We start from the raw sequence: 26,057 nt of genomic DNA, 5'->3' as shown, positions 1-26,057 counted from the left end.
AACATCAAACATGAAACAATGAGAGTGGAACCATAATGATAGTCATCTATTATTAATAAATAACAGAGAAGAGTACAACCAAAGTTCTGACGTCGAATCCTTCTCAAGAGGGTCCAACCAGTAAGTCTCTTAAGCATTCACCCTTGGAGGTAGATCTCCCAAGACCAAAACTCTCTCTCACACAAGTTTACACAAGAAAGAGGCACTTCACAACCTTCCTTAAGCTCTCTAGCAATCCCACACTTGTCACACCAACTACCTATCAAATTCACACACTAGCAGTAGCACTCTAAGCACTATCAATTCCAAACTATCCAAACTAGCTGCTCATGGCAATGGTAGAGGCATAAATAGGAGAAGGAGTCTCCATGAATGGTGGGAGGATGAGTTTATCTCCAAGGAAGGTGGCTCAAATGACAAAACAGACATGCCAGAGAAGGGAGGGCGACATTTACAAGGCCAACAACCAGGTCTGGAGTCATATGGAAGGCCGGCTGTTATAACAAACTCGCCCAAACTGGATCAGCGCGGGTCCATAACTGCACTGGAGTGCTGACATCACAGCAGAATAACAGGGAAGGTCACATTAGTGCAATCAGATATGAATAACAAACGCGCTGGCTCATGAAATTCGACCAGTGCAGAAAACACGCGTGCTTCCGCGCTGGCAACGCATTCCGTCTGTTATGAAGCGCCCGTCAGCGCGGTTATTTTAACAACAGTCGCGATGATAGTAAAACTTTGGCAAAGTGGGTCATTTGGCAACATTGGAGAGCATGAGCATGATTAATTTGAACTCATGACACAGTAGGAAGACTGACAGGGAGACAATGAAAAATTACTGTGTAACACCATTTCTGGATCAAGGGCACCCAGGTAGCGCAAGAGAGCGGATCCAAGAGGAGGTCTTATGTTAACTAGCATCGAAAAATAAACTTGGTTAAGTCTGGCAGAAAACTATTGTACTGTCTCCCCTGACAATCTTTTCAGTTGGTTATACTCTTCTATAATCAAGAAAGCGTTTTTTCTGATCATCCACCTGTCGAGGAAAACTTTCACAAACTGCTGGAAATCTGCGATTCTCACATCAGGCAGGGTTTTGAACCAACTCTTGACTTTTCCTTGCAAAGAAAGAGCAAAAAGCCTAATTCTGACATCCTCTTCATCAACTTCAAAAAGGTCGAGAAAAGATTCAAAATTCAATACATGTCTCTCAGTAGTGATGTTGTCGCATTCACCATCAAATCTTGGTAGATATAGGTCATGATTTTTAGGGAAAGCATGGGATATATGAGGTAAAATAAAAGGCTTGTATTAACCTAGAATTTTACAAGGTGTAGGAGTATGTACAGAAGGTGTAGAATTAATCTTGGTCTCTTGAGGCTCATCAGTTTGAAGACAGTCATCACAAGATTCAGAAAGAGGGTCTTGATCAAGCTCAAAGGCATGCAAATCTTTGGTATTAACAATCCTCAAAGGGAAGGAATCAAATTCAAGCTGAGGATCTTTTCTCAAATACAATATACTTTGCCAAGCCTTCTTGACATTCTCAGGAAAAGAGAAGAAATAATTTATGACAAAGAACAAAATTTCTTGGATGAAATTCCAACTTGAATACCTGATCTTTCCATATTGTCATTTCATGTTTCTGCTGGTCAAGTTTATCCTCCAGTGGAGTCCTTGGATCTGATCTCGAGATTGATTTAGAGTTGCCAGGTGAATGATTTCAGCCTTGCGGTGTCTGATCGTTGTCCACCATCAACAATTAGATCTAAACTTGATTATATTTTGCTGACGAAACCAGATGTTCAGTTCATAAACTTCATCTACTTTCGCTAATGCAAAGAAAGAGCATTTTGAAGGCTACCTGGCTAACTTCAAGCTCTGTCTATAGTCTACAAAGAAAAACAATGATAATAGTTTCTTCCCTGGTATGGTTGCCACTATGTTAAGGCCTAAATCTACCTCAGGTTAAGAAAGGTAGGATCTAGGGTAACATCAAACCATGCTTAACCTGGTAGCTAGCCCTACCAGGTCAGGAGAGGGATGTCTCCTTGTCAATCTTAGAAAAGATGGCCAATGAAAGCTTGATATAACTAATGTGATGATTGATTTTAGGCTAGGTATGTGTAAAAAGGTGTTTGATTGAATTTAATGATGTTTTGTTGGTTCAAATGTGAAAGGCAGATTTAGGTCCCGGGAATGAGACTCAGTTTTGCAGATATCTCTATGGGGGAAGGTAGGCAAGTGATTTGGTACTTAAAATTGAGTGAGATGGAGAGATTTTAGATAGGTGAGGAGTTGGAGAGGGCATGAAAAACTCAAGGATCCTCTTCAAACAACTGAAAATATAGATAACTAAACAAACCCTAGGTAGAGCATTACACTTTCAATGTATTTTACCTTTCTCCTTGTTTGATTTAGTTAAGATGAAATAAAAAGAGATAATGGCATACATAAAACACATGTAGACTTACAATTATAGAAGATAACACAATATCAAAGCAAGATTCCACATGAATCCCATAAAGTGCTGCAAACCACTGGTCTATTCCTTAGCCAAACTATTGAAATGAGTATACAATAAGCTCCAAGCTTTCCCAAAAGTCCAACCATGCTAATGACTGAAAAATTACAAGATATAGGCAACCAACAACTCATACTGGCCTCTGGGGGTTGAGCTCATAAGGTTAGGAGCTGTTCCAACAAAATATAAACTGAGAACTAAAAAGTAGGCAATGGAACAGCTTGCCTCTAAAAACTAGGAAACTGATTCATTCAGTTGCAAACTACCCTTTAATGGATGAATCTACCTCTATGAGTGAAAATTTAGCATAATTATATCAAAATCCATCATGTCATATTAAATTACATCATTAGCTTGACAATTAGGAGGAAAAAAGTCAAACTGTGAAAAAACTAGGTGAAAAATAGAGTTTTTGACCAAAAATGAGCAAAATTCCTCCAATGCACCATGTTGATTTCCCTATGCATATCACCTTTGTGCAGCTCATTTTGGAAGCCTTCCCTATGTCCAAATTTTCTCAAAGTGAGCTTGTTGGAAAGGGCTACCTGTCTACATTCCAACAAAAGTAGAATTTTTGAATTTGGCCTCCATTTTCCCCTCAAAACCCGAGTTCTCCCAAGACTGCTTCTTGTGTGTCAAAAAAGGGGCAGAAAGGTCATTTTTGAGGTGCTTTTGACCTTTTTGGAAGCTCAAAACCTGTCAAAATTTCTTGGCCATTTTGTTAGCATGCATATTTTTCCATGAAAAATCCAAAAATTCTGAGTTTTCCTCAAAAGGAGGTCCCCATCAAAAGCGAGCGCCAGGTGGCACGGCACATTGGGCAGAAAACCTGTTTTTTAAACCAAAAATTTCAAAATTGCAAAAAGTGTCCGAAATTTCTTGAAATTTGAGCTGAGTGTCCTTCATTAATTGTTGTATTGGGCCAAGGAAGCTTTAGCCAAGATTTGAAGTCCATCTTGCTCTTTTCGCTTCCTCGATGCCTTCTTCAAGTTGGCCTTCAAGTTCCTGATTCTTTCCTTGCACACTTTGTTTCTTGCCAAGTAGTGGTATGCCATGTTTATCAACATATTTTTCTCATTGTTAACCTTCTCCAGCATCCTCTCCAAGTGCAAGTTTGTCCTTTTAAGACAAGATTCACAATCATCTTGAATTTATTGTTCAAGTGTTGTCAACTTGGTTTTCCTCTTCTTGGCAGCTTATTGTTTTGCCTTCATGTTTTGGAGCTCCATGATGATTTTCTGATCTTCTAGTTGTTTGTTACTCTACTCCAAATAGTTAATTATCCACTTGGCTCTTTCCAGATTGAGAGACAAATGATGAATGTCATCTTGCTGCTCTCGAATGACTTCTTTGAGCTTTGAGCTTTGTGAGCCCAAATCTGTGTCATCATCTTGAATGGGTATGGATGAAATCTACCTCTTGACCTCCTAATGGTCCATCATCATGCAAGGAATTATACCCTTGTCATGTACCTGTTCTATTGATGGTGAAAACGAGAACCCTTCCACCCCGGGTGGAGATAGTACTCGTTTTGCTGTTGCTGCAACTCGGAAAGTGAAGTGGGCTCCTCCCAGTTATGTTTTCCACTTTTGTGAGGCCTCCTTGGTGCATGTATTTCTCTAGAAGAATCACTTATTGTCTCCTCATCTCTGTCATAGGAAGAATCTGACTCCATGTTTGCTAATGTTTGAGTTTTCTTAGATGAGTATGAAGAGATTATATGAGGGACTGTGGAGGGAGTGTGTATGAGGGGTTTAGGAATGTTGCTGATAGGTTTTTGGGAAATAGAAGGGTTTAGGGGATGATATTTAGAGTTTGGGAATAACAATTAGGGTTTTGGGATATTTGACTAGTGTTTGGGATAGCAATTAGGGTTTTAGGATTAGTAGTTTTAGGGATATGGGAAATGTGGAATGGGTAGATGAGAATGTAAAGAGAGGGAGAAAATGATTGAGGGAATGAAGGAGTGAGGGAGTGAGAAATGGCTAGGATTGGAATTAGTAGTAGGAAATACAACTCATAAACCCTATGCAATTATTTTTTGACAAAAAATGCAAGGAGGTAGGGTTTTAATTTTCATCCATTAAATCACCATAAGCACCAAGAGAAATTCATTCACTGGTCATGGAGGGATGTTAACTTACTTGGGAAATGAAGAATTTATCAATTTGAGAGTCTTTGGAATAATATTTGAATGGATTTCAGGCTTTTTAGCCCAATGCGCCGCGCCATTTCAATGCGTAGCGCCAGTTATAAAATTACACTGCAGAACGTTGCCCAATGCGCTGTGCCATCTCAATGCGTAGCGCATTTTTGCAGACAAGTTTTGTAGGCCTTTCTAGTGTCCAAATTGTGGGGGGTAGTTCATTGGAAATCTTATTGAGTCTAATTTCCAACCCAACTTGAATTTTTCAAATTTGGATTTCATTTGTCTTGTCAAAGGTCAAATCTTCCAAGACTGGTCAAAATGTGCAAAATGAGGCTGCCTAAAGGCAAAGTGCTATTGCAGTAAACTTTTGAAGGTCTTCCTCAACTCAAAATTGAGCTCATGATAGCTCATTGGAAATCTCTTTGTGTCTAAGTATCTTGTGACCCATCAAGAAAATCATTTGGCCAACCAAGCTAAAATAAATTTTGATTTTCCCAAGGTCACTTCAGAGGTGAATCAGTTCTCCTAAGGCAACTGTATTTTTGACATTTCTCTAAAACCATGAAACCTGTGTAAAAAGTGTAGGAAGTGTTTCTTCCTTGGCCTATTGTGGACAAAAACCTTTCTCGGTTTTCCCAAATTCATCTTTTCTTGCTCAGAAACATCATTGGAGTAAAACCTATCCTGATGTGTGGAATAGGGGATTTGTCGAAATGAAGTGAAATGAAGGGGATAAGGGGCTTCTAAATTCTTGAGAAACTTTTTGGAACTAGGGAGGGATGTTAGGAAGTAGGGGGAAGTGAAATTTCAAAGATTGAGTGAGGGAAAGGGGTCCAAAAGGGAAAAACACAGGCCTAGCCTAGAAAATTGTCAAATTGTAGCAAGAAACTAGGGTTTGTGTGAAAATGAGGAACTTGAGGGACATCAATGATGGGAAGTGTTTAATAAGGTGCATTAAGGATAGGGGAAGGTGTATGAACATCAGGATACAAGTTTTGTTGATGATTTTACCATCCAAGAGAAATTACCTTCAAAACCCTAGGAGAGGGAAATGAACCTTACCTAGGAACTACTGAAGAATGAACAAGGTGTAAAATGACCCATTGGAACCTAACATGATGACGAAAACCCTTTGAATGATGGTACACTCAGCTGAATAGTGACATGGACCAACATTTCAACAACTTTGATAGGAGTAAAGCAAACCCTAGACCTAATACCTAGTGACCAAATTTTGCTTGAAGACTCACTGAAATGACAAAATTTGACATCGACACCTTAAAATCACTTTGTAAGAGCATGTTTGATCAATGGAGGAAGGCTGCAAAGACTGACACTAACATGGTGAAACAAGATCATGCTGAGATCTTGAAGGTGAGGTAAGATGTTCTGTTTTAAATTAAGAATGTGTGTTTATATACTAATGCTCAGGTAACAGCAAGAGAAGCTGTGAGAGGAGAACCAGATTTGTTCTTGAAGAGAAAGTAACGAAAACACTCTGATGAGAACTGGCAGTAAACTTGAAGAATCCAACAAGGAGGAGGCCACTGATAGTAGAAGATTAGGCCTATGCGAGACAGAGAAGTCTCGAACGTAATTTTTGTTTTTACATATGTATACAGAGTTTTATTCCTGACTATGTCAGAGTGTGTGAATCGAGTGTTTTATGATTAATTATGGTGTGAAATCATAGGTTCTTTAACAGGTTGCAGACAGAGTCCTATACAAGGTGCAAGGAGAACAGAGTGATTCAGAGGAATCGTAAACTCATCTTAGAATCTAATTGAGGAGGAAGAGTGAAACTCTGGATAAGGAGAATGAAGTGGGAATTTGCTGAAGAGCTTAAGCTCAGAGATAGTGTGTAGCAGAAAAAGGAAGACTAGAACCTTTTGAAGAATCGAACTACAGAGGAAAATTGAATAAAACACATAAAAACCCAAGTAAAAAGAGTCGAGCGGAGAAGTAAAGGATGGTTGTTGAGCAGTCTTTGGATCATGAAGATCAACGGCCAGGCTCCAATCACCAAGGAGATGGAGTAGATCGACGACCATTGCATGTGAAAGAGCACATGAGTTAAGTAAGCGAAAGGGTGGTTTCACAAGCCTTAGGTGGTATTTCAGGTGGAAAAGAAACAGTAAGTGGTATTGAGGTTCGAGCTTCGATCCCATTCAGAGGAGAACACGTAGCACAAGGGAGGAAGGGAAAACCACCTGTCAGGCGGTTAAATCCCATGCGTGTTATCAATCCAAAAACAAGGTAAACCGTTGGGTCCGGTAAGGAAATAGATGACAGCGATTGATTTAATCAGAGATTGGCGGAAGGAAGGAGGAGCGCTTCGGCAGTGGTTGAAGTCACGTTCCTGATAGCTTATAGAGGCAGACTCAATACTATTTGAGTTCCGGTCTTAAGCTTTGGTAGCAGCGTTTCATGTATTTCCTTTGTAAAGCAGAATTCAGAGGAAATGCGATAAGGTGGGCCTGGTAAAGTATTGAGGTGCAACTATATAAATATTTGAGTTCCAGAAGGCTATCGTATATTGGGAATAGATTTGTGTTAATGTGACCGCAAGAAGCTCCAATTGCGATCAACGATAAAGAGAATGCCTCGAGAACTGTGCAAAAGCTTTAATAAAGCAGAAAAGGGTAATTTTATACATGTTTGGGTATATTTCTATGAATAATTGAAATAAAGTGCCGATAAACGGTTTCAAGTGTTAAGCATATATAAACAAGGTTTATAAAGTGAAATTTTAATGTGTGGGTTACGAGTCAATGAAGGTTTTATAAAGGTTAGGAAAGGGTTTAAAGTCCCGATAAGAAGGATTTAACGAATGACTTTAATAGAGTCATAAACAAAGGCTTGAGGGTTGTTGAAAAGTCCCAATAGGAGGTTTTGGTAGGGTGAGTGACTTCCGATAAAAGGAACTATTGCTAAAAGAGGGCCTTAACCATTAGAGGTTGTAGATTTGACTCCTTTGTGAGTCAAATACATAGGACTAATAAGTGGATGCATTTTTATATGCTTACTGTGGGCGTAAGTGGGGGTAACCCTGGATCAGGAAGAACCAAGAAACAAACTTTTTATGTTCAACTGGTCTAGTTGAAAAATGTCAACTGGAAGACACATGTCCATCAATTAACATTCTTTTAACTGGGCACATTAGATAACAACTCCAAAACATCATGCCTCTAAAATAAATAAGAAATGGTCCTTTTATATTTACCTTATTAATTGAAAATATTCAACTAATGGAAATGGAAAAAGATTGTATTAATTAATAGTTATTTTAGCCCTAAGAGTTAGCTAAATTTGTCAAGTTCTTGTGTTTAAGTAACCATGCTAATGGGAGGTCACGAGGTAAATTTGCATTGACGCACTTGGGGTTAGGCTCTACTAATGAGATGGTGGGAAGTGATCCCTTGGGATTAATATTCCTAGATAAGTTTTTTGGGCATACTTTCCACCAATCTTCGGTGTTTGTGAAACACACATTAAAAAATTAATTATGTTAACTAGCCAATGGAAAAAGTAGTGACTACCTTCGATGAATAAAGGATAGTATGGTTAAGGAACTCTAAACCTATCCCCTTTTATTATTAAGGTATTGGTTACAATACCCTCTAGCCAATGTGACCAGGGGCTCAAGCTAAGAACCTACAATCGACCAATTTTCTAAATCATTAAAAAAACTAATGTTAATTGAAGGTGTGAAAAGAAAAACTTATATGAATTGAAAAGTGTGAGGTCATATAATGCCCATATGCTACCCGTATTTATGTTGATAATGATTTTGGTTGTAATGCCAACATGGGAGGATCATGACTGGTTAGGCCTATGATTTAACATATTATTATTATTTAATTAACAACTAAAGGTTGGTCATCCTTACAGATCCTTGGCTTGAGGAGGAAACTTTCTTCCTCACCTATCTTTATCGAAAGCTTGTTTGGTTCCTAAATTCTGTCTATCATCTTGTCTTGTGTGAATAACCACAAACCATTCCAGGTGATAGAATGTTGAGGTTGCTTAAACACGTGAGGGTTAGCTATTTGATAGGTGATTATTGGATATCATTGGGAATAAGAAAGGGTTAGCATATCTCATCATTGACAATTACATAAGTGAACGAGTAGGTAAGATCTTGTGGTAACATGCCCCACCATCAAACAATTAAGAAGTGAAATGATGAGAAGAAGAGGCACAAAAATGTTCACTAATCATTCCACTATGTGGAGAGAAACATTAGACAATAGAAAAATAGAGTTGAGCAGGAGATGAGGAGAGGAGGAGAACTCAACGAGTAGAGGAGCACAAAAGTGTAGGAAAAGAAGAGAGCACAAGAGAAAATTACATCAAGAAGAATAGAATGTTGGATGTTGAGAGGTAGGAAATGGCTAACTTGGGCTAGGTCACATTCCCCTATTCCTAATTCATTGTCAATGACCTAGTACCTAGTTTCATGTGATATGGTGAATCATTTGTTTGATTGTGCCTTATATCCAATATCTTTCTTTGAGTATGTGAGGCGTGTGCATACTTCAGTGGGAAAATGAGCCATTGAGCATTTGATGTTGAGCTGGTAAAGCACTAGATGATGGACTCCATCTCCTATGTAATATTCTCTTTTCTTGATGTGGTCAAAATTGGCAGAAACTGCCCATGGTATTTTCCCATAGTATTTGCTTTCATTTTTCGAGGGAAAGTAATAAAATATGGTTTCTAGAGTCCCTTAATCGTATTGAAGGGGATAGCAATGAGGCATTTGGATCATCATGAGTTTGTCTATCTTATTGTGTGTTTGTTGATAACTTGTAGTGGCCAATTCTAGCTTGATCCCGGGACGAAAACCCTGCATTGTCATTTATGTGGTGGTTCCATCGAGGATTCACGAGTGGGCTTCAATGTCTTTGTTTTCTTGTGCATTGAGCAACCTTGAATGCCATTGGAAAGGGTTTCTATGTTAATCTCGCATATATTATTTGTAGTTATTAATTAAATAAAGTGGCTACATTTTTAGATCCCTTTATGTCATTGTTCCAGTTGAAAATTTAATTTTAATCAGAAAACTAAATGTGCTATATTTGTTAAAAAAATTAAGGTTTGAGATCTTACAATAGTATGAGAGTTGCACATCGATGGGAATTATTCTCACCCTAATGGCCATTTACATTTCTGAGTATCACGCTAGTTGGTTTTGTTTTTCAGCTCATTGAAAGGAAAAAGAAAATTAGTTTTGTTTTTCAGCTAATTGAAAGGAAAAAGAAAATTGCATTGGTTCGAGGGTTATTATTTTGTATCCAGTAGAAAGGGATAACATTTTTTTTTTTCCAAATTATTTATTGAAGTGTTTTAAGATTGGGTCTGGGTCTGTTGTACAAAATTTGTCCCTTCAAGTTTAAGAGGCCGAGATCTAAATCTTCATCATAAGTTGAGCCCTTAACAGCTCTAGGGTGATCTCATTTCATTAATATATTAATGAGCGCCAGTCTTGGTTGTCATGGGTATCAAATCAGAAGTCAGGATTCTCTGCTATTTGGTATCCTACATATCACTATTGTAGGGCATTATATAAGCATAAAATTTGGAAGTTGACCCCCTAATCGATATCACATTCTTGTTTCAAGGTGTGGTTCGCAACCATGGGACCAGTTAAGCGTCCATTGCCCAGTCTTGAGGAACAAGCAGATGGGAAGGATTGTGAAATCAAAAATAATAATTGTAAGTCGTGGGGAGACTTTGTGCAGGCATCAGAAATCAAGAAGTTGTGGGGGACTTCGTGTAGGCCTCAAAGGGCCAAGAAACCAGTCAGAACAAAATGCCAGGATCAGGGAGCTTCAGACAAAGGGAATGCACACCATATGCATGACGATACATTAGTTCAAGTGCATGGTCCGAGCAACCATACAACAATTAGGTTGAAGCTGAAAGGCGGTGAGACCAAACGACTAGAGGTGATTGAGGCCAAATTAAGGTTGATCCCTTTACTTGATGTAAGCGGACTAGATGCAGCATAGAACTGAGCCGTTCGATCTGGTGTGCTTGATAATTATATTGGTTGATTATAGTAGTGAGCCGTTGTAAGTCAAAGAAAGTGTATGCATTGGGTTATCTATATGTGCTCAAAGAATTTCTGAATCTTATCGAAGGTCGTGAAGCCATAGGAAATACAAAAGGCTGTGAAACTACAGATTACTCTGAGTCACGGTTGGAGGATCCTATGTTGGACAACCCATTATTTTGAGCACGCTCTGTCGGATATTCTATATCAAACATGTTTCCAATATGTGGGTTGGAAAATCGGTGTTGAGCAGTGAAAAATCGGTATTGAAGAAGTATGTCTGTGAACAAGCTACATGTAGAGGAGACTATCAGTGTGTATAGTTGCCTGGACCAACATGGAAAGGCGTGAGAGAATCATAAATTGACCTATCGATAGAACTTCAATCCATTTTAAATTCTCTCCTACAATCTCAACTCTTTGAGATGGTGATATCTTGTTGGAAACTTTTGTTATAGTTGTATTCGTTGAATTCAATTCTATCTGTCAAAATTATTCATTTCCATGTTTTATTTTTAGTCAGGAAATCAGATTCGTGGTTTTGGTTTTATCACTCAAACAAACATTATGTTGATCAGGTTAGATTAGTTTCTAATGTTTCTCACTTGCGTTCCATTTCTTTTATTAGTTCTATTGCTTTAATATTACAATGCAATGATGTGAGGAAAAGGTCATTCCAAACGTACAAATGATGGAAGGTTCATATTAGTTCATCTAGATTTCTCATCAAAATTGAATTTGAGGAGGAATCAAATGTGGAATGTGGAAGCAGTAGAGTGTGATGCAAAGAATTTTGTGCATGAATATGGAAGAGTACAAAGTAATTTGTTTTTTTCAACGTTTAGTGTGTTTGGGGTGGCGTTCTTTTGGAAACCTGGAATCCAATATGATGTTGTAATTTTGACTGAGCTGGTTGCACTAACAATTGATGGAAAATGCGACAGAGCTTGTTCCCAGTCTGTGATGGCTTCCAAAACAAAATCATGGAGAGTTTTGCTATGGCTGATATGAAATTTTATGGAGAGTTTTGCTAGGGTTGATATGAAATTTTTGGTCTCGAGTTTGAGGCTAGCAAGAAGGGAGTTTAAAGGTGGGAGTAATATGGTCTCGAGTCTGGGGCTAGCGAGAAGGCAATTTAAAGGTGGAAGTAATTTGGTTTCGAGTCTGGGGCTAGCCAAAAGGCGGTTTAAAGGTGGAAGTAATTTGGTCCATGTTGATGACATAGCTTAATAAGTCATGGCACTAGATTTTTGGAGCTATGATAATATGTGAACAAGATGGTGATAATTTTGTTGTCTTTGGAATCTTGTATGTATAGAGTCGTATATAGTATAACTAATTTAATATAGGTATAGTTATTTTGTAAAAAGATAAATACAAAAACATTTTTTTTTAATTTTTCGAGTGAAGATTTAGCAAGGCCGAAATTTGAGAAGGCAGAGTATATTCCTATATATTTCCTTGCCTTGCTATGTGAAGATGGGTCATCTTGAATAAACCTTGGAAACATCCAAAAACGTCTTGATGAACTAGTGAGAATATATGGTCCTTTACATAGAAATACCACGTTATACCAAAATAATGGTCAAATGAGCAAACCATTCTTGGAAAGAGTCCATGTCATTCTACAGTGAAAGCACTCATGGGAAGTGAAGGATGGGGAAGAGGAGCTAAGCTCTTCACTCTTGTTTCTGAATTGCAACGAGAAAATTCTGTCATAGACCTTCATAAACGAGAGGAATTATACACGTCTCTTCAAGGTAAGGCAACCCGAAGGGAAGAAACTTGGTGGGGCTCTCAAGCCGTCCATGCTTGTGTTGATAAAACCTAGACTTTTGGAACATCCTTTTGTGGAGGTAAGGCTCAAAGTTGCTTCTCGTCTCACCATGATCATAGCTTTAACATCACTACTATTACCTTACATAATGATATCATGAGGGAGATATTTCAGCTGATAGTAGAATCCCTTCAAGGGTTGAACAAAAACATGCTTCCTACTCTTCAAGAGAAGCGCATTATTAGAACTCATGGAAGAGTTTAGTTTTGGCACATTTGCGTTGAATCTGGAATCTGATGACTTAATATTTCAGGTATTTCAAAACTTTTACATTGACATTACATCACTTGATTTAGACTGTGTCAAAACAAGTATGCAAAAGATTGTGTCCTTGAGCTTAGAAGGAGATGTCGACTTCTGCGAGATACTAAGATCCAAACTTTTGAACATTTGGAGGAAGGAACTAATTGTATCATGAGATGCATATGATCTAGTGGAGAGGTTGGTCAGGAAAAACATAAAATTTCTCAAAACGATGTTGATGAAGAAGGATCTTAAAATGATGGATGGAGGAAGCAAGAACAAAGGTAGCAAAACCTCTAGCAAAAATGATCTAAGAAGGAGATGACTTTGTTTTATCTACAATGGACCTTGGGAACTTAACCATTCATGTCTAGGTGATAAGGAGGCAACAAGGGTAGAACAGTTGGAGACTCCTTCAGATCATGGGGATTCATCTATAGTTGGGTTCATAATTTTTCAGAAGAGCACTCATGAAGGATCTGAGTAGTCAAGTATAGATGGTGAGAAGCAACACAATGTTTTTCAAAGATACTTGTAGGACAAACGGATGATAATTAGTTAGCTTGAAAAACTACATTGGGAAGGAAGGAGGTAATTACTCGTAACGATGTGGTAAACTCTTACACAATTGAGTCCATAAATATCTAGGAGGAAATCCATAAAAATTATAGGGAATTAGTTGTAGATAACAATCTACCTATACATCCATGTTTGACAACCAAAGAGGGTGAACAACAGATTGTCCCCACAAGTGGAGAAGGATGGTGTCATTTCTGGAGAGTCGGTCAAAGGTTGAATTTGGATCTATGATAGTTGGGCATGTGGTGCAGACAGATACAGAGGAATTGAGCAGGACACCATAATTTCCAATAGACGACTTTCGGGAAAAGATCATGTATTTCAAGGCAGATTTTATCATGTTGAAGGAGAGTGTCTGGATAGTCTGAGACAATGTCTTATAGGAGAATAGGAAAATTGAGAAGCTCATAGGTGTAAGTGTCGAATAAATGGCCATGTTGTCTAGCATTGAGGAATGAATCAAGTCCCTCAAAAGGAAGCACAAGGAGTATGGTTGAGAGTTCCAGAGCAACCCTCTACAAGAGTACATATATAAGGCTTGCAGTACTACCAACCCGCCTTTATACATTGGGGAGAGTAGGGCATATTTCTCCAAATGGATCATGTTGGGTGACCGTGTGGAGCAACATGACTTGAGCATAAAGAAACATTAGCATAGTAGACTTATTCCATGTGCAGGAATTACTGCATTAGATCCTTCCCACAGGATGGATTGGTGAGAGATTATGAGTTGGAACTCTATCTATGGGACAATTCCTAGGAGGATACCCTTAGACAAGGGCATATTGTAGCTTGGGCCATTAGGTGCGAGTAGTGATGGAGGGATGAGATGGTATGATAACCCACAGGTCCCACGACTTAGGAGGCATTGGGATCTAGGTGAATCTATTGATGGAAAGATAGGCCGAAGGATTGTTTGGGATCCATGTATCAAAAGACCCAATCAGGTTCATTTAGCATGGAGGCATGGAATAACACACTAGTTTGTATGGGATCTAGGTATCATTATACAAATTCTTTTGTTGTCGATAGAAGTGGATTGCTTGAAGGTAAGCAATATTTGGGTGGGAGGACTTGTAATATTCCCTTTTGTTAGTGTGGTTAAAATGGATGGAATCTACCCATGGTATTTACCATGATATTTTCCCATGGGATATGCCCATAGTATTTTCTTTCATTTTTTGAGGGAAAATAATAAGATAAGGTTTCTAGAGAGTTCCTCAAGCCTATTAAAGGGGATAGGAGCTAGGTATTTGGATCATCCTGAGTTTGTCTATGTTATTGTGAGTTTGTTGAGAACTCATTGTAGCCACTTCTAGCTTGATCCCGAGACAAAAACCCTACAATGTCATTTGTGTGGTGGATCCATCTAGGATTCACATGTGGGCTTCAATGTCTTTATTTTCTTTTGCATTGAGGAGCCATGTATGCCATTAGCAAGGGTTTATATGTTAATCATTAAGGCATATATATATATATATATATATATATATATATATATATATATATATATATATATATATATATATATATATATATATATATATATATATATATATATACAGATATATGTTCAGTCAAAAACATAACTGTCAAAAAAATAACCACCACTACAAAAAAATACAGTGTCATGGGATTCAGAACTAGCACAAGCCTTGCTTTGAACAGTAAGAAGCTTGAAGAGAAGCAAAGATAGCTGGTGTCTTTGGTTATTGCTGGCAAAAAAAGAGAAAAATTACATGTCTCTGAATTACACATTAAGGAGGGGGATTGGGAGGAGACACAGGAGGTACAACAAAGAGAGAAACACGTTCATGCATATGGTAATCATTGTGTTCTACCCAAATCTGCAGGACATGAAGATGGTCATTTGTGCGTTGTTGCTAACTCCAAATACCTTCCACAGATTTTAGGGTCTTATTCTCCATATGTTGGAGGTCATTGATGCAAGCAAGCAAGTCATTTATATCCTCGTACCTCTGCTCCCTCAATGTATCAATGTTGAGTTGCATGTTATTTAGTTGGGTCGTGATGGACTACAAGGAGACTGAAGCTTCTATGTGTCCAAGGGAGCGGGCTTGAAATGAATCCATATTTGTAGCAGAGTGGTGGATCTCAACCAACCCAAAGTCTGAGCTAGGCTCTCCATGCTGCTGGTGTTCATCCATATGTGGGCTGTGTTATGAAACCAGCTCAAGAAAAGATAGAAAAGATAGATCAACGCCTTAGAATTCAGCCTCCTCAAGGGGGCAACCTCCTTTACATTACATAAATGAACAATTCTTGAATGATTCAAATGAGAAAACCTCCTTTCTATATATAGGAGTCTAAGGAGTCACAATATAACCCAGCCGACCTAAAAATAATAATATAAAGCCACAAAAATAACAATAGAGGGGTTCTATGGGGCATAATAATAAAAATATGGGGACAATAGGGGCACAACAATATTGATAAGGGATACAACTACAATAGTAATGGGGTAATCACTAGTATTATAGGGACCCAACATGCCCCTCTCCTTCAAAAAAGTGTTGGCCTCAATGCTTGAGTAGTTCTGGATGCTTCTATATAAAATTCTCATCCTCCCATGTGGAATCTTCAGCGGATAAGTTCTTCCACTTGATAAGATACTCTGAAATTGATCGATTTCATAACTGTCAAGTTCTTGTTTTTGTGACTGCTTCTGGTTTCAATATAATTTTTCCTTCCTCGTCAAGTTCTAGAAATATTGTTTGAACTGGGAGCTTATCGCCTATAACCTTCTATAAACATGAGACATGGAAAACTGGGTGCAATTGAGAAGCTGTAGGAAGCTCCAATTTGTATGCCATAGTACCAATCTTTTGCAACACCTTGTACGGACCATAATACTTTGGTGATAATTTATTATCCTTCTTAGCTTGCTTGAGGGACATTTGCTTATATGGTTATAGCCGTAGGAATACCTAATCACCTACATCAAAACTTCTTTCGTTGTGATGTTGATCTGCCTGTTGTTTCATTCTATTCTGTGCCAACACGAAGTTATCCTTTAAGAGTTGGAAGACTTGTTGTTGATGTTCGATGTGATGTTCCACTGCTTGAACCTTAGAATTTTCTCTTAAATATGATGTGATGGATGGTGGCTGATATCCATAAAGTGCCATAAATGGGGTCATTTTTGTTGCTGTATGGAAGGAATTTTTATACCACCATTCAGCCAGAGGCAACCATTTGACCCATTGTGTCTATTTATCAGATACAAATCAATGAAGATATCCTTCCAAACATTTGTTTACTATCTCAGTTTTCCCATCATATTGGGGATGATAAGATGAGCTATGAGCTAACTGAGTACCAAGACAAGAAAATAATTCTGTCCAAAAATTTCCATTGAAAATGGGATCTCTGTCACTTACAATAATCTTTGGGTTTCCAAGTAGCTTTTGAATTGTTTCCATAATTGCAGTAGAAATTGTACTAGCTTTAAATGGATGTGATAATGCACAAAAGTGTGCATTCTTGGTAAGTCTGTCAACTACCACCATGATGACACTCTTTCCCTCAGACTTTGGTAAACCTGTGATAAAATCCATTGAAACCTCCTCCCAACGTCGGCTTGGAATGGATAAAGGTTGTAATAGACCCGGTGTATTAACTATTTCATCTTTATTTTGTTGGCAAACCAAACATTCTGCCACAAACTTTTGAATATCTGATTTAAGGCCCTCCCAAAAAAATTCCTTCTTAACCCTGTGGTAAGTTTTTAAAAATCCTGAGTGCCCTCCTAAGGGAGAAGTGTGCAATTCCATAAGAATCTTTTGTTTTAGTTGGGAATTGTGAGGTATAAGCGATCTTTGTACCATAACGAATCATTTTTCTACCTAAATGTATCAAACGTACTGGAGTCTTGTTGTAACTTTCGAATAAGTGCCCACACTTCTTCGTCATTCTTCCATTCCTCCCTTGCTTCGTTTATCCAATCTGGTTGGTGTTGGGTCCCTATAATACTAGTGATTACCCCATTACTATTGTAGTTATACCCCTTAGTAATATTTTTGTGCCCCTATTTCCCCCATATTGTTATTACTGTGCCCCATAGAATCCCTCTATTGTTATTTTTGTGGCTTTATATTATTATTGTTAGGTCGGTTGGATTATATTGTGACTCCTTAGACTCCTATATATAGAAAGGAGGTTTTGTCATTTGAATCATCCAAGAATTATTCATTTATGTAATGTAAAGGAGGTTTCCCCCTTGGAAAGGCTGAATTCTAAGGCGTTGATCTATGTTTTCTATCTTTTCTTGAGCTAGTTTCATAACATTTGGTATCAGAGCTTTGGATTCTAGGGTTTCGCTGCTCCAAACAAGTCATCATGGAATTTTCACTATAAAAATTTTTCTGCGATGTTTCAGAAGCTACAAAAAAAAACCATTTGAGAAAAAATCTTGCTGAACCTCAGGTCCGAATTTTGGAGGTTTTCGCGCTATATTTGCGGAGATATGATCTGCGGAAGTCGATCTTTTTGCAGACTTCTGAATTACATTCCAAACAGGTGACCTGGGGAGAATCGTCATAACTTTCTCTCTAGGGATTGGATTGAAATTTCATAAGAAGGTGTAGAAAGAGGACGGAATGTAGTTTGTTGTATGAATTTTGCAGATCCAAAGGTCGAAACAGTGACTTGTGGCACGTCGTATAAGTTTGCTCTACTGAACTAGTCTATAATCAAGTCACTGTGGGAGATTTCGCATAACTCTTCCTTGGAGAATCCAATTTGGGTCAGACTTGTAGCATTGGAAAGAGGACACAGAAGGCTACTACAAGTCGCAATTTCAGAATTGGAGGATATGAAATTACATAGATACATCATATTCAATATCAGACTTCTACAAAGTGAAAAAAGGTGTGTAGTTTTTTTTAAATTTTTGCGTAAGATTGGTTTGAAGGAATTCAAAGGGCATAGTAAAGAATTATTATTGGTGACTGATGCCTCAAGGAAAGAAAATGAAAACATCTAGTAAGGAACCTGAAAGCTCTAGCATGACTCATGAAGAAGAGGAAGAAATGCTACATGATATATCAAAATTACAAGAACAAGTGCAACAAATGTCACGCTCACAGAAGCTAACAGAAGCTAAGATAAATGGCGTGGAATCTAAGATAAAGGGCATGGAAGCTAAGATGGATGATTCAAAGACAGATTTGATGAGAGACATGGTAGATTTGAGGACAGACATGACAGATTTGAAGACAAATTTGACACATTTTCTACAAGAAATACTTACTAATGGTGAAAAGGTTGTAAAGGAAACTCATGATGTGAACGAAAGAAATGCTAATCATGATTCCATACACTCTAATGTTTGATCGAAGACCCACCATATTCCAAAAATCGATATGAGGAAGTTTGATGGCAAGGATCCTGCCACATGGATATTACAGATGGAGCAATTCTTCGATCTCAATAATGTGAAAAACACACAAAAGGTACGTATGGCAACTTTATATTTGGAACCAAATCAGTTTGTATGGTATCAATGACTTTGATCTCATAAACAATTTATCACTTGGGTAATTTTTACGGAAGAATTGATAGCACATTATGAGGATACAAAAAGCAACACTTTTTTTAGCCAATTGATAAGTCTCAAACAAAAGGGTTCAATAATGGAGCACATTGAGGAATTCCAAAAATAGAACATAAGGGTAAAAGATATTCCAGAGGAGCATAGGATTGATGTGTTCATAGGGTCTTTAAAGGATAATATCCAACATGATGTTCGCCTTTGGGAACCTGATTTATTAGAGAAGGCATTCAGGTTAGCAAGAAAAATGGAAAGAAAAATTATTGCAACCAGGAAGCATACCACTCAAAACTATAAAGACAGAAGTGTTGTTGCCCCTAGTCTTCCACAACCTATAAGGTTGACACCACAAAAATTGGAAGAAAAAAGAGCAAAAGGGCTTTGTTACAGTTGTGATAGAAAATACACTAAAGGTCATAAGTGTGCTGAGAAGAAATTATTCTACATAGCTTGTGAAGAGGAAGAAGAAAAGGAGCAAGAAAGGTCAAAAGAAGAGGATATACTCCAGGAACAAAGCCTAGATGAAGAACAAATAAATCCGACCATATCTTGTAATACATTGGTGGGAATTACCACTCAAACCATCAAGATAAAAGGACAAATCAAGAAGAAAAAGGTAATAGTGTTGATTGATTCAGGAAGCACCCACAATTTTATTCATTGTAAGGTAGCAAAAGAATTGAATTGCTTCCTATATCCAGCACCAGAGTGTCAAGTGATGATTGCAAATGGAGGAACAATAAATTGCTTTGGAAAGTGCCATAATATCAAGCTATCCATGGGAGAATATGTATTTACTAGCCAAATGCTTTCCATTCCAATTGGAGGTGCTGATGTTGTACTAGGAGTCCAATGGCTACAATCCTTGGGTACAATAGCTTTTAATTTTCAAGAACTTTTCATCAAATTTTCTACGGAAGGAAAGGAAGTTGAATTAAGGGGTATTGCAGGGAAACCAAGAAAGATAATCATCTCTAATGGTATGACAAAGGTTCCAAAAAAGGAGCAAAGAGATGTAATTGCACAATTATGTTCACTAGATGTTTCCACATCGGAATCATCTATTTCTCTAGATCTCCAAAAAGTCCTGGAAAATCATTCCAATGTATTTGAGACTCCCAAATGTCTCCCACCTATGCGTGATCATGATCATGCTATTCATCTGATTCCAGGAAGTGTTCCTCCAAACATCAGGCCATACAGATATCCCTATGTCCAAAAGAGTGAAATTGAATGTATGGTTGCAGAAATGCTAGAGGCTGGTATAATTCAACCGAGTCAAAGTTCTTTCTGTGCTCCAGTATTATTGGGGCACAAGAAGGATGGATCATGGTGCATGTGTCTGGATTATAGGGAGCTCAACAAGCTCACTATTAAAGATAAGTTCCCCATTCCTGTCATTGATGAATTACTGGAGGAATTGCATGGATCAATTTACCTCACCAATTTGGATCTTTGTTCGGGATATCATAAAATCAGAATGAAGACTGAAGACATTCCGAAAACAACATTTAGAACTCATGAGGGTCATTATGAATTTTTGGTCATGCCTTTTGGCCTTACCAATGCACCTTCAACATTTCAAGGTTTGATGAATTCAATTTTCAAACCATTCCTTAGAAAATTTGTGTTAGTATTTTTTGATGATATACTAATCTACAGCAAGTCTTGGAAGGATCATGTTGAACATGTTGACAGGGTGCTACAACTATTGGAGGAGAAACAATTATATGCCAAAAGATCCAAATGTTTCTTTGGAGTCCAAGAGGTGGAATATCTAGGTCATATTGTATCTCATGAAGGAGTTAAGGTAGACCCTAGCAAAATTAAAGCCATTAAGGAATGGAAAATCCCCACATCCATAAAGCATCTGCGAGGATTTCTCAGGTTGACAGGGTATTATCGCAAGTTTGTTAAGAATTATGGGAGAATAGCAGCACCTCTAACAACATTATTGAAGAAAGATGCATTTTCATGGACTCTAGAAGCAACAAAGGTCTTTGAACATCTTAAAGAGGCAATGTGCCAAGCACCGGTCTTAACTACACCGCACTTCACAAAAACCTTTATTGTTGAATGTGATGCTTCAGGAAATGGAATTGGTGTTGTTATAATGCAAGATGAAAGACCCATTTCTTTTGAAATTCGTCCAATCAAGGGAAAGTTTTGAAGCAAAGCTATTTATGAGAAGGAAATGTTGGCAATACTCCATGCACTTAAGAAATGGCGACCCTACCTCATGGGAAGACACTTCAAGGTAAAAACAGATCATGATAGCCTTAAATACTTTTTAGAACAAATATTATCCTCTGAAGAGCAACAAAAGTGGGTCACAAATATGTTGGGTTATGACTTTGAAATCATCTACAAGAAAGGGAAGCAAAATGTGGTGGCAGATGCACTCTCAAGAAAGGATGAGGATGTGGAAGCATTGTTGTGCGCCATTTCTATGTAGGAATTTACAGGGTAAGTTCCTTAGACAGAACACCAAAGGACACCACTCACAAACAGATTACAGATCAATACACCAGTATTTTGACGTGGTTAAAACCCTCAAAGAGGGAAACAATCCACGGCCTGAGCCAACGCGGCCACTTCAGGAAATTTATTAATAAAAGAATGAAAATTTACATATGCTTCTCTCATAGACGGATTACCCTACAAATGACCCTCCATGCTCTTTAAATAGAGATCATGGACCAATCGGGTGTTAAGCCACGGATCAAGTGTCGGTAATACCAAGGAGAGAATAAACCGTCGGATCGCTACATATCGTGACCGTTGGATTGTAAGTTACAAAATGTACATAGTAAAGAAACACACTTTACTTAACTCTATACCTAACTCTATACTAGACCAAGTTGTACTTAACTATTTCCTATGTGTCGGAATATCCTAACATCCCCCCTTAAGAACAACTTGGGATAGGATTGAAGGATTTACAAATATGACACAATAGGAGAAGGAAGGAGGCACTAGAGCCTATCCCCCCTTAGTTACAACTTCCTGAACTCCAACCATAAATCGAAGTTTAGTGAACTTCGCCTCTGTGAGATCCTTTGTAAAGATGTCTGCAACTTGATCATCTATTGAACAATATTGCACTTCAAGTACATGGTCATGAATGAGATTTCTGATGAAGTGCATGTGCAGTTCAATGTGTTTGTTGCGCTGATGTTGGACTGGATCTTTGCATAGCTGAATGGCACTTTGATTATCACACCAAAGTGTAGTCGGATGTTGCTGTTGAAAGCCAAACTCTGATAGGATTTGATGAAGCCATAAGGCTTCCTTACTAGCTTCTACGGAACCACGATACTTTGCTTTTGCTGAAGAAAGAGAAATGGCACCTTGTTTCTTGCAAGCCCATGTAATAGGTCCTGAACCAAGAGTGAACACATAACCTGCAGTAGACTTCCGATCATCAGGGTCACCAGCCCAATCGGAATCAGTGAAACCAACCAATAGAGGAGATGCTTCGGCACTGTAATGAATCCCAAACTGAACTGTACCTCGAACATAACGAAGTATTCTTTTAGCAACTTTCCAATGACTTTCACGTGGGTTTTGCATAAACCGAGCAACAAGGCCAACAACAAAGGAAAGGTTAGGACGAGTATGGGTTAGATACAAAATTTTTTCCTACAAGTTGACGGTATAAGGTAGTATCAACTTCAGGAGAAGTACAAGTGACTGAAATTTTGACTCCAGACTGAAAGGGAGAAGGGGCTGGCTTACAGTCTTCCATGTGAAAATGGCGTAGAATATCACAAGCATACTTGGATTGGGAAAGAGAAATACCTTCCTTGGATTGCAAGACTTGAAGACCAAGAAAATAATGTAAGTGTCCTAAGTCTATTATTTCAAACTTCCTTTTAAGGCTAGACTTCACATGGTTTATAGGGTTGGGATCACTACCAGTCAGGATAAGATCATCAACACAAAGAACAAGAATGATAAGAGATTTGCCCACTTTCTTGGTGTAGACAGTATAATGACACCTAGAAAAGCCATTTTCTAAAAGAAAGTTATCCATTTTGGCATACCAAGATCGAGGAGCTTGCTTGAGACCATAAAGGGATTTCTTAAGCCGACATACAAGGCTAGAGTCTGTTTGTATAAAGCCAATAGGTTGTTCCATATAGATTTATTCATGCAAGTCCCCATGCAAGAAGGTGGATTTAACATCCATCTGATGGACTTCCCATTTGAAAGAGGCAACAAGGGAAAGAACAAGGTGGATAGAGTTAATTTTGGTAATAGGGGAGAAGGTCTCAGTGTATTCAATGCCTTCAACTTGTGAAAAACCCTTAGCAACAAGACGAGCTTTATGTTTATCAACTTTCCCATCTGGTCCATACTTGGTTCTGTAAACCCATTTGCATCTAACAAGTTTTCGTCCCTTTGGTAGAGGAACAAGATCCCATGTATCATTAGCCAATAATGAATGCTATTCTTCATTCATAGCTGCTTCCCAATCTCGATGGCCTGAAGCTTCTGCAAAGGTGTCAGGACCATAAATTCACTGAAGCTTGAGCCAGTAAAGAAGAGGCTCTCTCGAACTGAGAACGTGTACATCACTGATCTGTAGGATCACCGGTAAGATCACCTGTTGCATCTCGAGTAGCACGGACCCATTTTGGAAGCTGAGGAGCTGAAGGAGGATCCTGAGAAGGTGGGGGAGGAGTTTCATCCTCGCTTTCATCATTTGAAGAAGAAATATTTTCAAAATTACAAGAGATAGGGAGAGGTGGCACATCCGTCGAACTAGGCTCGTAGGCCGATATATTTTCAGCAAACTTTACATCTCTTCTAATGATAACATTTTTGGACTTAAGTGGAATAAATATATATCCTTTGACATCTTCAGAATATCCAACAAAAATACATTTTTCACTCTTAGGTTCTAAAGCTTTATGTTTCTCATCTGGAATATGTGCCCATGCTTCACTTCCAAAAACACGAAAGTGACTTACATCTGGTTTGATTGAGCTCCATGCTTCTTCTGGAGTGATATTATTTAAAACCTTAGTAGGAGTGCGATTTATTATGTAATTTGCACAGTTAATTGCTTATGCCCAATAATTAAGACTAAGTCCTTTAGGTTGAAGCATACAATTAGCCATTTCCTTTAAAGTGCGATTCTTCCTTTCAGCGACACCATTTTGTTGTGGAGTATATGGAACAGTATGTTTCATTTGAATTCCATTCTCAGTGAAAAAGTTGATGAAAGTGTTTTTAACATATTCTCCGCCATTATCAGATCTTAGCTTAAGAATTTGATGTCCAGATTGTTTTTCAAAAAAGGCCTTAAAGGCCAAGAACATGTTAAATACTTCACTCTTGAGTTTTAAGAAGTATACCCAAGTGCGTATGGAGAAATCATAAATGAAAGTTAAGAAATACTTGTAGCCAGAGAATGAAGCAATTGGAAGTGGACCACATAAATCACTATGCACGAGCTGCAAAGGGGCTTAGGCGTGCCAAGAGGCACGTTTTTCAAAACTGTCCCGATGATGTTTTCCGAGTACACATCCGGAACAAACACCATCTCTGCAAGATACCATTGGAAGACCTGTCATCATATTTTCTTTACATAGATTCTGAAGAGAGCGATAGTTTAAGTGACCAAATCGCTCATGCCAAAGTTTGCTCGCTTCATCATTATGAGCAACAAATACTGAGGGAAGATTTGATGACCCAAAGTTGTGAAACTTATACAACCTTGTAGAATCATCAGTAATGCCAGTAGCTAAAATCTGTCTAGGATCTCTTAGGTCCTTAATTACAACATCGTGAGGTGAAAATTCAATGATTTTACCTTCACCTGAATGGGTTATCTGATATACAGATAGAAGGTTATAAGATAAGGTTGGAATACATAATACATCATTAAACTGACCATTGTCTAGATGAACAGTTCCAATCCCTACAACACTAAGAGATCTATTATCACCAACATATATATTTTTGGTGTTACAATCATTTAAAGAAGAAAACATGGCTTTGTTTTTGGCCATGTGATAAGAAGCTCTAGAATCAATGAGCCACTGATGAGAATGAGAAGAAGAAGATACATTTAGTGCATAGCCAGACCGAGATTCTTGACAACCACATGCAGAAAGTGCCATTCCTGAAGATGAAGTTGAAGTTGAAGATTGCTCCAAATGGATGTTATGCTTCTTCATTGCTGCTTCCAAGGCTTCCATCTTCTTAAAGCATTTGGATTCTAAGTGGCCATCTCGATTACAAAAGTTGCAATGTTTATCAGTCTTCTTCCATTTGTGTTTATTTTTCTTATCATTTTGTTGAAATGATTTTTCATTTTGAGGCGGAAATTGCTTAGGACCCTTGTTTGGTTTAGGACCATTCCTTTTAGGATACGAATTCTTAGGATTATTTGAATTTGGTTTCTGCTGGGCGGCTAACGCTTTCTTAGAAGAGTTTCCAAGATGAAGAAGACCAAGGTGTAAGAGTTTTTCTTGTTCTCTTATTAAAGAATCACGAAAGGAACCAAAGGAAGGGGACTTGTAGGCTTGTCCTTGAAAAATGAAGGCTTCTCTTGTAGAATGGAAGGTGGAAACAAACACATAATAGGCTGGTCCCAACTTAGTAAGAATGGAGTAGATAAGGCTACTATCTTATTTCTTAACCTTAACACCTTCCAAGAGAAGTCTAAGGGTCTTGAACTTGGACAAAAAATCTTCAATGCAAGAAAAATTATTGGGGTCCAATGTAAGAAATTCATTTTCAAGTTGATGGGCTTTAAGTTCATTTTTAATTCCAAAGACTTTAGTAATCTGTTTCATTGCTTCATCAGGAGTATCAAGTTCTGCAATATGGAATCTAAGATCTGGAGAAATAGACATCCCTATCAACCCACGTTCTTGGTCTTGCCTATTTCCCCATTTAGGTGCATTGTCTTCATCTTTCGGTTTGGTCTCTTGGCCTGTGCCTATTCTGTAAATACCTTTACTTCTAAGTAAATCCACAATGTAGGACCACCATTGGAAGTAGTTGGTGCTGTCAAGAATAACTTGGCATGGACTTTCCATTTTTTTTTAAAAACTGAAGCTATAGATTTTGAAACTA

General features: G+C 38.1%; 1 pseudogene; it reads left to right on the top strand.

The window, feature by feature from the left end:
• Positions 1 to 10,315: 10,315 nt before the first annotated feature.
• LOC149210785 (GDP-mannose 3,5-epimerase 2-like) overlaps positions 10,316 to 26,057 on the top strand; it is a 69,635-nt pseudogene continuing 53,893 nt past the window's right edge.

Source organism: Pinus tabuliformis, chromosome 1_2, assembly GCF_031772625.1.
Source record: "Pinus tabuliformis cultivar Carrire ecotype Pingquan chromosome 1_2, CPIR1, whole genome shotgun sequence".
In the NCBI taxonomy this organism is placed as follows: Eukaryota; Viridiplantae; Streptophyta; class Pinopsida; order Pinales; family Pinaceae; genus Pinus; species Pinus tabuliformis.
This window is presented reverse-complemented; position numbering and strand designations above follow the sequence as displayed.